The following is a 15,654-nucleotide window of genomic DNA, read 5'->3' as shown; positions in this document are numbered from 1 at the left end:
TGCATGATTCCAAGTCACTGAAGCCTTTTCCTATAATCTCTTGGAGCATGGAAGACCAGGTCTGGTTTCAGAATCTGTGACTTCTTCTGAGACCCCAGTGAAAATACCATTCTACCTTATCGGGCCCCAGCACTGTCCCTTGAATTCTCAACGAGCAGTTGAGAATTCTGTCCCTTGAGTTCACAACTAGCAGTTCTTGCTCACGTTCATTATTCCCAAAGCACCAGTTTGAAAGAGACAGTACCTCTGTGAACATCTACTCTACAGAACGTTCACAGCAGCAACACACCTCTTCCTGATGAGAGCTTTCAGCACATGCCTGTTACTCACTATCCTGAGCCCATATGATGAGTAACCATCTAAAATTGTGGGAGGATACCTGGCTACTGAATCATGGAGTTGTAAGGGATGCAGTGTTTCCTGCTGAGACACCACTGAGAGCCCATGTACTCAGGACAATATTGAAATTCTTAAGAGGGTGCCTTTGACTGCCTGTGTAATGTTAATAGGGGTATAGGTATTCTAAATTATTCTCAGTAGAGTGGGTTGACCATGCCTAGTATTCATTTCATGTTTATGGTACTGCAGGCTGCCCTTTGTCTATCAGATTTAGCCTTGGCCCGTGCTGTCACAGAGCTGCGAGCACCATGATGCATGACGGTGCCATGAACTACTATTTTAACATAGACTACAGGCCCATGCTCTAAGTGCCCAGCTCTCTCAGCAGCTCAATGTCTGGGTTTCTCTCCTGCTCCCACCTTGATTCTGGTTATAGGTACCTCCAAACCACATTTTTATAAAGTTCACTCTCTCAAATGTTAGGAAGAAACTGGGTAATATTTTCTGGATATCCCAGGAAGAAAGCCACGATAATGTAACAGGAGTGGAGAGGCTCCTAAACACAAGCTCTGATTCTGCCTGGAAGGTTTGGATTACATCAAATATTCCTTGACATTGCAGGGAAAATGAAGTCTTTCCTTTGCTGAAAAGGTTCTATTTGGCCTTAGAATCATAAGTTTCCTACTTGTTTGTTTTAAAATATCATCCTTGTATAAAATTAAGGCATTTTGATATTCCAGGTTTTATATTTTAGAAATTTTTAGGGCAGTGTTTTTATATGCTATATGAGGACTCATTTTGACATGATGGTGTATCATGAAAAACTAGTTTGCTCAAATTCAGTGCCAAGTTTCTAGGTGTTGATTGATCCTTTTTTGTGTTAAGGTGCATCTGGGCTCATTTCATATCTTTCTAATTATGATAGAAACCACTGTAAACATTGAAGATTCAGTGTCTCATGTGTACACAGAATCATTGTAAATTGGGTATAAGAACAAGGATTGGGAACCCTGGGCACAGGATGTTCATATTCCTTATCTTCTGGTGACTCTCCATACTGCTTTTCAGATGGGAAGTCCTGATTTTCAGTCCCACAGTATACAGTTGTACATTTTTACCCACATCCTCTCCAGCACTTACTATTTAAAGTCTTGATGAATGCCTCTCTGGATGGCATGAGCTGAAATATCAATGGAGTTTGGGATGGTATTTTCCTGAGTGCTAGATGTATTTTATGTATTTATAAAGAAGTTGTGTTTGTGGTTTTGAGAACATCTATCTCTTGCTTTTCCCCATTTCCTAATTGGATGGGTGAGATTCTCCTCAGCTCACCAGTCAGCATATTCCTCTCTCATAGCCAGCTCCGGCTTTACTCTATTTCTTCCACGAATGCATTTCCTCTTTGAGTATCTCATATTTCTGGTATCATCTGGTCACTGGCTCTCCATTGTGCCACTCCTGTGATTTCCCACAGCCTGTCTTTTTCTTCAAACAACAATGCACCAGTTCAAATAACTCCCACCTCTGCAAATAGTCACCTTTTAAGAGATGGGAGTCACCTTTCTATTTGAAATACCTCTTAGTTTCTTCTCCAATTAAAGTGTTGCATACCTTACCCAAGTGTGTGTGCTGTTATGTTCATGTTACATAGAGACACACTTCCTCAGTATATTTCACTTTTTTAAAATAAGATTTGACTTGGGAAATATTTTGCTGAAATGCATTAAGTTTTCAAAGTCTCTGATGAATAAATGAAGCAAGTACAACAGTTTATCATTCCTACACAAGGTGACAGATTTGAAACTCTCATCTTACCAAGTATCATTCTTTCAGAATAAAAAATTGGCCATTCCAATTTAAAATGCTATGGAACACCAAGTGCCATTCTTAAAAGTGTTTCAAAGCATTGTTAGAACTGCTGGGCAGTGCAAAGTTGACTGATTATATACTGATGCTAGTTGTTTGGGGGCTATATGCTTGTCAGTGTGTATATTCTGATTGAACGCAGTTCCTATGTCCCGCATTTTGGCTTTATCCAATCATTAGCCAGAATGATATATGAGCTCAGTTAATCTGAACTGCCTAGGCCAGTGAAACTTGTACAATATATTCTTGTTCAAAATGCACTCATCTAATTTCTACTGCTGATGATTTCACAAATATATATATGGTGATAAGTGATATGTGATGATGAAAACTTTACGCAACTTATTATTAGTATTACTTTCCCCAGAGTGTCTCTAAGAAATCTACAGAAGTTTGTGCTTCCAGTGTATCTAGTGGATCCTATACACAAGCAAACAATGGAACAAAGGAACATGGAGAAGGTAAGAATGACAAAAAATGCAAAAGACATTGGTGAGCATATTGCTTTAAAGCAAGAACACTAAAATATTGTAATTGTTCCAAGAGTGTATATATTATCTAGTAAGAATAAAAAAATATAATGAGTCATAATGTATTAGGTTTCTGTCACAGGTAAAACTGGGGATATTGTTAAAACCATCTGAACTATGAATTGCATTTTGAGACATGCTTCAATCAAAGTAAAGTAGAAATGAAAGAGAAGAAGAGGATATGAACACTGAGACAGGCATTAATTGCAGGGAGTCAATGAAGGAAGAAATAGCAGTAGTACTCAGTGGAAGGAAGGACCCTCAGTTACATAAGAGGTGGGAAAAGAGCAGCATTTTCAAAATATGGGAAGTATTTTTGAGTTTCCAGGTCCAAAGCGGAATGAAGTGTACAGTAAAAATTTTCCAACATTCCTGACTTAGTCACAGTTGGAATGGAATAAAATTGAGGAGTGAAGAAGGAATTCCCACGTTGTCATGTTTGTTTATCACAAAAGATTCTTCATGTATAAACTCTAAGGACATCAAATGTGTTGCTACTCTGTATAAAAAAAATGTATAGGGTAAAAACACCAATTAGGAAAGTGGAAAGAAATAGAAATGGTTACAGAGTGGTCCCCAAATTCACAGATATCTAAAACTAAATTTGGAAAGATAATAGCTTGACTGAACTTTCATTTGAGGGTAACATCCTAGGGAGAAACCCAGAGGTCCATTCAAGTTAAGATACAAGCTATGGATTTCAACAAAATTCCTACTAGATCTCTCAAACTGTAATGAATCATCTGTTGGGGCCATGATCAGAAGCTCATTGTGACTCAGAAGTTCTTTCCTTCTACATATCTTTTCATTCTAAGGTGATTCCGATGATCCTCGTATGCGCACAGCATTTTTTGTAGCCAGGCAAAGAATGTCCCTGTTGGACAAAAAACAAACAAACAAACAAAAAAACAAATCAAAACAAAACAAAACAAAACAAAAACAAAAACAAAACAACACGAGTAGACCCTACAATCCAAGATAGGAGAGGATCAAGTGCCAGAATAAATATTGCAAAAATTATGTGCATATCTCTTAGGTAGTGGGGATAACACAAAAGACAAAAATTTAAAAATTACATTTCTAAGATAAATTTGCTACATTGCCAGGCAGGAAAAAGTTCAAACAACCCATACAAAAAAAGATAGAAAATAGAAAGAAAAAAGTCTCCTGCTCTAGAGGGTTTTATGAAAAACTAGGTGAGAGGCAAAATGAGGAAGAAAATAAAGAAGTTAGGAAGGAAATTTTGGACTGGAAAATGAGAAAATGCAATTCATCATTTTTCACAGTTTGCCTGCATTCAAACCAAAAGTGGAATGATTCCTGGTCCCCAGATGATTGAAACAAGGAGGGACTGGAAGAATCAGGGCAACCTGTACAAATCTGTCCTGTATACCCACCAGGCCCCACCATGTGTATGGCATCCTAAGAGTGATTTAGATCTGTGACCACGTGTTTTTGAAAATTAGTTGTTTTCAAAGTTTGTTTTATTTTTGATGATTATTGTACTATTATTACTATTATTATCATTATCATTATTATTGTTATTTTCGTTCTTTGGATTGAAACCATGTCCCTTTGTGCTACAAAAAATGCGTTCCACTCCTGTGCTAAATTCTGATAACTAATTTTCTGATCAGCCAGCACATTCAAAAAAATATGTGAAATCATGACTGTATGTGTTATGGCAGACTCGTTTTTAAACTAGAATTTCTTATGGAATTTATTCCTCAAATATTAAGACTGTTACTAGTGTGTTTATATGACAGTCTTTTGAGTCCTGTCAATTCTTCCTGCTCTCGGATCACAGATTGCTGTGGATGACCATGTCTAAATTCTTTATGCTTTCTCATATTTTTTTAGATGCAGAACCTGTATCTTTGTACAATGGTGAAAAGGGAAAGGTAATATCCACTAAAACAGAGGAAGCAGGATTAGAAGATGTGCCACAGTCCCAGATGGGTATGAAAAAACAATCATGTTCATATTACCTGTTATTCTAAATGCATACATCTGATCCAATTAGTTCAGAAGAAAAAAATACTGATAAGGAATAAAGTACACCTTGTCCTGGATCTTGAGGTACAGGATACTTAGTTATAATAAAATGGATTAAACAATTCATAGGTCACTTGACATATGTGCTGCCATCTGACTACTTCAGCTTTGACATTGAAATTCTCCGGATACCTCCTTCCTTCTCTGAATACAGATCTCTGTGGTCTCCAGCATTCTGCGTCTTCACATTTGTATATGTACCCTTGCCGAATTATTTATAATGATCACAAAGGTGTTCTTACCATTTGAAACTTAACTGCAAGACTTATTTACTAAAGAGATATTGTCAATATTCATTTTGGACCTTTCAGTCTTGTTATCTACAAAAATCCCAAAACTTAAAACTGCAAAGATAATGTAATCTTTATCAATGCTAACAAAAATAGTTATCACTTGGACTGAGCTGTATACTCACTTAGTAGGAATATGAGTGTGTTTTTTTATATATTCAGGTTTTATTGATTATGTATTTCATTTGCTTTTCAGTATCTAAAGATGTACATGCTTCATACAAGGTAAATCATCTTCTATGTTTATGTTATATTATTAAATGCATGCTGTATGCACTGTAAAATATTTACGTGTTATCTTGTCTCCAAGCACATCAAGCCTACCGTTAAAAGCAAAGATACAGCTCTCAAAAAACAAAAATGGTGGAAGCCAGAAATGAAACGGAAATCAGGTAACTTTTGCAGTACAACTTCTATAAAACTACCTTTGATTAAACCTTGGAAATGATAGCAAATTTTCACTCCTGATATATTCATTTGTGCCATGTGTTGGGAGGATTTGCCCCATCGGGTCTGTGTTGATGATGCATCCACATTTCAAAATATTTCTGTTAATCTATGAGGAAAAGATGTTTTAAAATTACCTATATCCTAGATGTTTCTACAATTAAACATCCCAAATCGGAGTCATGACACCTGTCAGTTGGATTGTGAGGCTGATTTTTCTTCCCACCCCAATTTTAAAAATAGGTCCAGGGGAGCAGGACTGAAATCCAGAATCCTGAGATTATAAGGACTTGTATTTTTCTTGAAGCCAAGATGTCAAGGCCGGCCTGTGAAATACAGGAAAATCTAATTTAAAAGACAATGTGCACTCTACCCTGACATCTAGTGTATCAACCAAATGCATCCAACTTGTTTTTATGCTACTTAGGTACTGACTTTGACAACTCTTGGGGTCAGTTTGAGGCAAGAAATAATAAAATGTATGATCATATATACTTTAGTTTATCCCTTGCTTCTAAAGTGAACATTTGCTGGTGAACACTCTTTCCTGAAATTTTATCTCAGAGTAATCAATCCATAAATTCTTCCACATACCAAAGGAGTCTTTGCTCATTATTCTTTGACTTGTTGTTTGTCTGTCACCTCTGTATGGTAAAAACACAACCCAGATCCTTTGGAAGACATTCCTTCATTCAGGCCTGCATCAACCTCATAGTGCACTTTTGCATTCTCTTTATTCATCTCCATTCATGATCATGCCCCTCAAGCTCATGTGCCCACAGATTTGAGATAGTTCCAGCTATATATGGATCCATGGCCTAGATGAAAGTATTTGCTATGTGTATGTTCAACCATCTCAACATTTTGAGGCATCTTTCACAATGCAAATTCTTCCTAACTGTATGTTTAGCCCGTTTCTACCGGCATGCTCTTCTGGCAGTTTTCACCAATCCCTGTATCATCAGACATATACCGTCCCCCTTAACCCTTGTCTCTATGTCATGGTATAACCTTCCACATTTTCACCATTCTCTGCCTCTGGCTGGTGGCCTCATTCCTCAAGTCTCCGTTCATCCCTACCTCTACAAAAGACACCATCCACGCCAAGTGTTATTGCCTCCGACACTTACCGGACACTCAATTATGGGGTGTTCAAACCAGTGTGTTGTCAAGGCATCTCCTGAAGTCCAGGACCTAGTGAACTAGACAGAGAACGAATAACTTACAGGCCAACTGACTATTACTCAGTACAATAGCGGGACACGGTCTGAGGTAGCTAAAGCCAGAGAAGCAAAAACAGTTTATGTCAGGAATCATAGGCACCATGAGTAATGCTTCCAGAAACAGAGTGAATCCTAACAGAAGAAATGCAGGAAAAGGAAAGGAAAGGAATATGTGGTTCACTGTCAAAGGTATCACAGTGATCATATATACACATACGTTTTTGTTGACACCAAAGTTACATGCAGTGGTTCATTAAAAATTACTATTAGGAAAAAGACATAGTAAACAGTTTGAAGTTTCTTCTTTCCATTGTAATTTTAGCAATTTTTTTCTGCAAAATATCATTTTTCTTTGAGTGGTTGAATCTTTTGAGATATCATGTGTGCATCGAATATGGTAAACTCTTGTTTTGTTCAAGCATTAGATTAGTAAAAATCCCTGCTAAATCACTCAACAGACCCTTGGTGAAGAGGGACTCATCTGTAATTTCAGCTTAGTTAGAGACTGAGGCAGGCTGATGTCAGGTTCCCAGTAAGCCAGGAGATATTCAGACACTCTGTCTTCAAAAATAAATACATAAATAAATAAAAATAATGGCCTTCTATTTGAAGTAAGTACTTGTGTTCTTGCCAAGGATACACTTGGTGGCTCTGGGTACAGCCACCAAGCTCACACAAGAATCCAAAAATTTCCAACAGCATAAGCATTCAACTAAAATTAAACTTAACTAAAACGTATCATTGTGAAAATTAAATTGTATGATTATTACAATTATGTTTTTAGTTGGCTAGATTTTCACTCAATCTAACTCTATTAAGTAGAGTTATACTGAGTGAAAATCTATGCATTTATCTCCAGATTCACAATGCCATATGTCATCAGAGGAATTGAAGGAGAGTGTTGATGGCATGGAAAAAAGCCATGGACAGGTAAGTAAATGTGTCAATTTAAATTCATGGTCTATTTCTCTTCTTTGATGGCAAGGAATATTATGCCAAACAAAATGACATCACACAATACATACTTAGAAATCAAGATCATAATTGAATATTTAAGTCTAAAAATGTAATACAACATAAATATGAAAATAGTTTTAGAAATCATGTAAGCAGAAGCTTAAAAGTAAACTTCATCTTACTAATGTGGGGAGATTTTTTGAGTATTGTTTCAATTTTCTTCTGTGTGACCTCCTCACATAATGAGGATTAAGTCTAAGACTCAGAGAGATCCAGTTAAAAGTTGGAGAGTACAAAAATGAAATGGCCAGTGAACACATTCTTATTAAAGATCATCATTCCCTAAGGCTCAAAATTTTAGTTTCCCAATACCAGTAATCCATGCTGGTATTAAAGACTCCAATCTCCCTACACACTCCAGTATGTAGGCTGAGACAGGAAATAGACTTAAAGGAGAAACCAAACAGCCTATTATAATATCAGGACCTTTCAGGATGTATCCATCAATCCTGTTATAGAGTACAAACAAAAAGTTTTAGTTCCTTTTCTTTTAATGGAAGAAATCAAGAGAATAATACTTAACATTTTTATTTCACCTCTCAAGTGGACATTAGTAAAACAAACTTGGATGCAGTTACTGGGAACTTGCAAAATTTTTGTGGTATCTTAATGCCCTATATTTTAGGAGGAGAATTTGCAAGGATTTTCTTTCAACTGTTATGTATGTGTCTTTTTAGTGTAAAGGTTTTTCCTTGGGATGTGTTTGGTTCAGGCCATCGTGTTCCCAATCAAATTCCCAAAAGACCATATTTAACATACAATATTTACTCACCAGTATCTCATCAAGGAGAAAGATGACCCTCTAGGAACAATCATAGCTTAAAGCAAAACATACATATAAATGAACTATATATTTTATGTGGTTTCTATTATACTTAACAGTTAATTGAAGTTTTTAGGAAATAATAATACTTATAAAACTAAAAAAAAGTCATTAGTGACAATACAATTTTCATGATAAATTTTAAAAAGAACAGAAAATGAAAGTGGTTATAGTAAGCAGAGATTCAAGAGGAAATGAGGGTGAAATTCAATATTAATGAGAATAGGACAGAATATAAAATAAAAATTAAATGTAATAAAGGAAATAAAATGAAAACTGAAAAAAATATGTTAGAAAATCATATATGTTTTGGAAAAAAAGGCACAAACAAAATCATGAAAATCTTCACAATTCCCTTAAACTAATATAACTGAAATGGAGACACTTCTGTCCAGGATTTCTAATTTTGGAAAGCTAAAGCTCTTTATGGTTTGGAGGAAGCAAATATTGTCCATCAGTTTCTTTATCTGCTCTAGTTCAAAAAGGCCTTCCCTGACATTGGTGTGCTCAAGTGGATCTCCTCTGCTCCTTGCTCCCCAACACCTCCCAGATAATCCTGAGGGAATTTTGAAAGTTACAAAGGAAATTACTCTCAGTATTGGATTTTGTACTCAGACACATGGGTCTATGGATGTAGAAATTGCCTGATGAACACAGTGGTCCATGAAGGCTGGGGACTAATCTGTAATGCAGACACCAATTATGGAATTCCTTACTCAGTGGTCTTTTTTTAAAAGAGATGAGAGAGAGAGAGAGAGAGAGAGAGAGAGAGAGAGAGAGAGAGAGAGAGAGAGAGAAGAGAGAGAGAGAGAAGAATGAGAATTTTTAAATATTTATTTGTTAGTTTTCGGTAGACACAACATCTTTGTTTGTATGTGGTGCTGAGGATGGAACAGGTGCCACACTCATTCTAGGCGAGCGCCCACCTCTTGAACCACATCCCCAGCCCAACTCAGTGGTCTTGTACTGTGCATGATTCCAAGTCACTGAGGCCTTTTCCTATAATCTCTTGGAGCATGAGAGACATGGCTTGGTTTCAAAATCTGTGACTTCTTCAGATAATTTCCTGAAAATATCATTCCATCTGATCCTGCCCCAGCACTTCTGGAATCATCTGTGCCTTAAATTTTCCAACAGCACTTCTCCCTCACTATGATTATTTCTAAAGCACCTATTTGAATGAGGCAGTGCTCCTGTGGACCTTTATAGTTTGTTCAACAGGACCAACACTCGTCTTCCTGATGAGATCTTTGAAAACATTAAAATCAATCATTATCTTGAGGCTATAAGATTGAGGAACCCTCCAAAATTTTGTTAGGAGGTCTGGCTGCATATCTTGGAGGTGTATACCATGCATGGTTTGTGACCTTTCACTGAGTATTGCTAAAATTGTACCCTTGTTAAAAGAATTTTGTCCGAGTTGTATATTGAAATTTTCAGGATGCTGCCCCTCAACACTAGTATGGTATAATGGGAGCAATATCTCCAAATGACTCTCAGCATGGTTTGTTGACTTGGAATATCTGCTCATGTGTGTTTTTCTTCATGCAGCCAGTTTTCTACCATACTTATCTTTGGTGTTGTCACAGAAATGAAAACACCATGAATGTGTTTCATTGAATGTGCCATATGCTTTTATTATTTAGATATAACCTAAGACCATGCTCTAGCTCCACACCTCTATATCTGACTCTCTCTACTATACCCAAATTAGTGTATTTTTTATATCCTAGGAAGAAAGCCTACATAAATTTACATTAGTGAAGGTGCTCCTGCATAGACAATTTTTTTTTAGTACACTTAATTTTCCTTTTGGAAAAATCTAAGTCTTTACTTTGCATAAAATGTTGTATTTGAATTTAGACGAATTTATATAAGTTTCATGTTTTTACTACAAAATATCATACTTTTATAAATTTAGGAAGATTTTGATGTTACAACTTTCATATTGTAGAAATTTTAGGGAACTGTTTTCATCCATGATATGGATTTTTTGACAAAATGTTGTATCATGAAAATCTAACATGTTCAAGTTAAGTGCCAAGTATTACCCCAAATTTTTATCTTTTCTTCTATTGGAGAGTATCTGGGTTAGTTCCATAACTTTCTGGTTGTGACTTGTACCACTATAAACATTAACGTTCATAGGTCACATGTGCAAGAATATTTAAGTACATTGGGGAAAAAAGCATGGACTGGGAAATCTGGGCATTATGGTATCATTTTTCTAGTATTCTGAGCAATATTCATACTGATTTGCAGAATAGAAATGCTAAATTTTAGTCTCATGGTATATTATTTACTTTTCCTTCACATGTTCACCAGCTCTTATTATTTGAATACTTGATGAATGTTATTTGACAGGGTCAGCTAAAATGTCAACAAAGTTTTGAATGGTATTTCCCTGAAAGCTGGAAATGTTAAAAAAAAAAACTTTTTCATATGGTTGTAAGCAATTTGTATTTCTTATTTTTGAGAACACTCTATCTGCTCATTTCTCCATTTCCTACTTGTATTGGTGAATTTTCCTCAGGTACCAAAGGGAAAATTCGACTTATCCACCCAGCTAGTTTTCCCCTGGCATTTCTGCAGCTTTTTTTCTTATATAAATGCATTTTTTTTTACAAGACACTGTTTCTGATTTCATCTGGTCACAGGCTCTCCATAGTGGCTTTTCTGTGTTCTTCCATAGCCCATCATTTTCATCATGCAGTCACACACCAAATCATCTGACTTCTATCTACAATAATTTGCAGTCAGTAAGCAGCATATGATTCTGTGCTTCTACCATTGTCCCTTTGGAATCCTTTTTAGTTCTGTCTTCAATGAAAAGTGTTGCATACTCTATTCAAATTGAGTCTTTTTTTTAATTGCATGATCTTACTTATATGTGGAATATTTTAAAAATCCAATATACAAAAGTAGAGTGTAGAATGAAGGTTTCTATAGGTTAGGAATAGGAGAAAATGAGATGTTGATCAAGGAGTATAAAGTTTTGTTTTTCCAGCGTGGAAGTCTTAATTTTAAGAATGATACTGTAAGATTATAGTTTCCTGCCACATTCTGCACTGCACTTATTATTTAACTACTTGATAAATGTCATTCTGACTGGGGAAATCTGAAATGTTAATGCAGTTTTGAATGGTATTTCCTTGAGTGCTAGATGTTGATCAAATGTGGTATGTCTGTGGGCAATTTGTAATTCCTGATTTGAGAAGTATCTCTTGCTTTTTGTCATTTCCTAATTGGGTGGGTGAGATTCTCTGCTGCTCACCAGAGGCAAGATTCCTCTCTTCTCTCCAGTTAGTTTTCCCTGGCACAGCTGCAGCCTATTCCTTCTACAAATAAATTTTGATTTTTAAGAGCAATGATTCTGTGTTTGATCTGTTGACTGCCTCTGGGTCATGGCATTCCAGTGTTTCCCCACAGCCTGTCTTTTTTATTATGCAGCCATATAACCATTTTCCTGGATCCAATCTTTGAAAATATTCAGACAGTAAACACAGCATTATACTTTGCTAGTGTCTTCCTTTCATGGAATTCCTTTTAGTTATTCTTAAATGGAAAGTGTTGCATACTCTAACCAAATTGAGTGTGCCCATTTGTCTACATAAAATATAGACACATTTTCATTCTGAATTTCTCTCTTTTAAAATAATTTTTTGACTATATATATATATATTTTTTTTTCTAAATGACATTCATGTTTTCCAAGCTCTGGTGACTCAAACAAGTCCAAGTGTGTTTTATTTCCACACAAAGTGACAAATTTGAAAATCTCTTAACACATTAATTTTAACAGTAAATAATGGCTCTTTATTGTTTAAAATGTTGAATCTGTATAATATTAAGTCCATTTCTCAAGAGAGTTTTAAATAAATTTTCTGTTGTGTTTGTAGTATTGCTGAGTATCTTTGCTAGTTAAGCACTTATTTAAATTGTTTTAGATATATGCATATCAGTGTTTGTTATCAGGGAAAACATTCTCTCTTAATTTTTCCTGGTATTACCCCAACAGAATCCAGATGAATAAAGCATCTCAGCTTTATCTGGAATGCATAAGATAGTGTCTCATTTGGAAAGTACTGTTGCACAAAGTAATGGTCTTATCTCCAATTGCAATGACTTAATATCTATAAACATGGTGGTGTCTAAAGAGTGATATGAAATCTATGTGTAACTCATTACTGCCATTATTTTTAACAGAATAATTCTAAGCAAGATAATGAGGAGTGTACTTGTACTTATTGTCTATTTGGTGCATTCCATTCAACGACAAAAAATAGAATAAAAGGATATGTAAAAGGTAAGATACACATAGGATACAAAATATAATAGAGTATTCCCAAAAAAATATGAGCAGTAGCATAGAGTAACTGTTCAAAGAATATGTCTATTAAATAGCTAGCAAGGAAAAAGAAAGATAAGAAGTGGCATCGTGTTAGGTTTCATTCACGGGTCAAATTGGGAGTATTGCTAAATGAATACAAATGTGAGTTGCATTTAAGACATGCTTCTATCACAGGTAAATCTGAAATAAGAAAAAATAAAGGATAAGATGTAATGAAGACTAAGAAAGACAGTGAGTACATGCAGTCAAAAAGAAAAATAAGGGAATAAGTTTTACCAAGGAGAGGGTGGGAAATTCAAGCCACATATGAGAAGGATAAAGAGCAGGGTTTTCAAAATGTGGGAAGAATTTGTGAGTTTCAAATTACAAAGATGAATTAAGGGGAGAGTACATCTTTCTGAACCTTCATGACTTATTCACAATTAGAAATGAATTGAGGAGTAAACACTTGATGCCACAAAGTTAAGTTTATTTACCATAAATAATTAGGCATGTACAAAATTTAGTGACAACATTTTGCTGCATCCTAGGACAAAAAAACAGGGAAGAAACAGCAAATGGAAAAGGCAAAAATAGTACAAATAGTTGTGGAGCATTCCCCAAACCCACAGGTATCTAAAATTAATGTTTGAGAAAGATTACAGATTCTTTTAAACATGACTTGGAAGGAACATCCTAAGGTAAAATCCAGAGATATATTCAAATTAACTCAGAGGAATTGGAAGCTGACAAATTTTACACTGGAACTCTAAAAATGTAAGAAATCATCTCTTGGGGATCATGTCCAAAATCTCATTCAGACTGAGCAAGTCTTTCCTTCTCCATGTCCATTACATTCTATAGTGATTCCAAAGATCTTGGTCCTCAGGCAACATCTTTTTCAGACAGGGAATGCATGTCCTTTTGAGAAATATACAAGAACAGCTATGGATTCCTGCAGTTTAGGACACAAGCAGATCAATTGCAAGGATAAATATTGAGTTAATTCTAAACATGTATCTTGAGAACTGAGAGGGACTCAAAAGACTAAGATGAAGAAATTATATTTCTATGATAAATTTGTTACATTGCAAGGAAAGAAAGTGGCAAAATCCATTCAAAGAATGTAAAATGGAAAGAAACAAGCCTCCACTCTAGGGTTCTTTTTGAAAAGCTAAAGGTAAGGGAAAATGAAGGTGGAATCATACAATTTCGCTAGGAAATATGAGTAAATGGAGAGATTACTCTTCAGGTCTTTACAGTTTGTCTCATTTCATATCAAAATCTGATGGAGAGATGATTTGAACTAGTGGGGCCTGGCAGAATAAGGGCAACCTACAGCTGCCAATTTCTCTCCTCCATATGTAGCAGGCCCCACAACGTGTGAGGCATCCATATGTGTCATTCAGAAGAGCAACATTGCATTTTTGAAGAATTAATTGTTTTAAAGAAAGCTAATATTTTCATTCATACTATTTTAATCATTAATATATTTTGTTTAAGCCATTATTTTATTGGTGTTTTGTTGGGAAACCATGTTGCTTACATGCCAGGAATCCACAGTACTGTTGAGATACCTTCTGAACTCTAGAGGACAAATGTTGTTCTGAACTGGGACTTTTTTGAAAATACTTTAAAAGCCTTGTAGATATGCCACATCAGACTCAAACTGGAACCAGAAATCTTTATGCAGTTTACTCCTCAAAAACCAACACCATTACTCTTATTTACCAATTTCTTCAAAACATAATAGTTTATTGATATCTGCAATTTCTGCAAGATTTCATAACAATTTTTTGATGGACTAGTCTGAATCCTTTGTGCTTTATCATATATCTTTTTTTCATTGTTGTTAGATCAATTTCTTCATACCACAAAGTTAAAAAAAATGGTATTGTTTGAGCCACATGATACAGGAAAAGAAGACATACCAGTTTCCCACATGGGTATGGATAAACACCCAGATGGTGTTAGCTGACTTTCTCTAAACACATACATTAGAAAACTCTCCATGATGAGAAAACAATTATATATTCCCCAGGGTTAAATCACTACTTTAGATTTGTCAATTCTAAGGCAAATAAGGGATTGGAAAAGTACTTATAATAAAATGGATTAATAGATTCTGCTAAGATTCACTAAAGATGTGTACTGCCACATTTTAACAGCTTTGACATTGAATTTTTCAGGGGTCTTCTTTCCTCCTCTAAATACAGTTTATTCTACATCTAGAAATAATTGTATACTTGATCATTTCAAAAATGATTTTTCCTTTGGAACTTAACTGCAAATATTACTGAACCCACATTCCTGGTTTTGTTTTAATACTTTGAGTCTTGTGACTTTACTCAACACACATGTAATTCACTTTACTGCTTTTATATAAAATGAATGTGTTATTAATTGGCAGTTCTCTACAAATTTTGACTGAGTTGTAAATCAAGAATATGCTTGCACATACCAATGAAGTGTTTGCTAATCATTCTATAACATGTTTTATTTCTTCATTTTACCTCAATTTTGGGCACTAAAAGAGATCTTTTTGCATGCTAAGCAGTTGCTGTCTCACTGAACCTCTCCCACAGACCTCTCTAATTCTCTAGTGGGTTTTCTAAATCCAGGTTTCAGAAAATTGTGCACCAAGCACCTAAACGAGTTCCTTCAACACAAGAAGATATTTTTACAGAATAAACTACATGGTACAGGAAAATAACATTCACAGTTCCTACATTTT

The sequence above is a fragment of the Ictidomys tridecemlineatus genome, chromosome 1 (assembly GCF_052094955.1).
Source record: "Ictidomys tridecemlineatus isolate mIctTri1 chromosome 1, mIctTri1.hap1, whole genome shotgun sequence".
Classification (NCBI taxonomy): Eukaryota; Metazoa; Chordata; class Mammalia; order Rodentia; family Sciuridae; genus Ictidomys; species Ictidomys tridecemlineatus.
The sequence above is the reverse complement of the archived record's forward strand: the minus strand, read 5'-3'. Positions refer to the sequence as shown.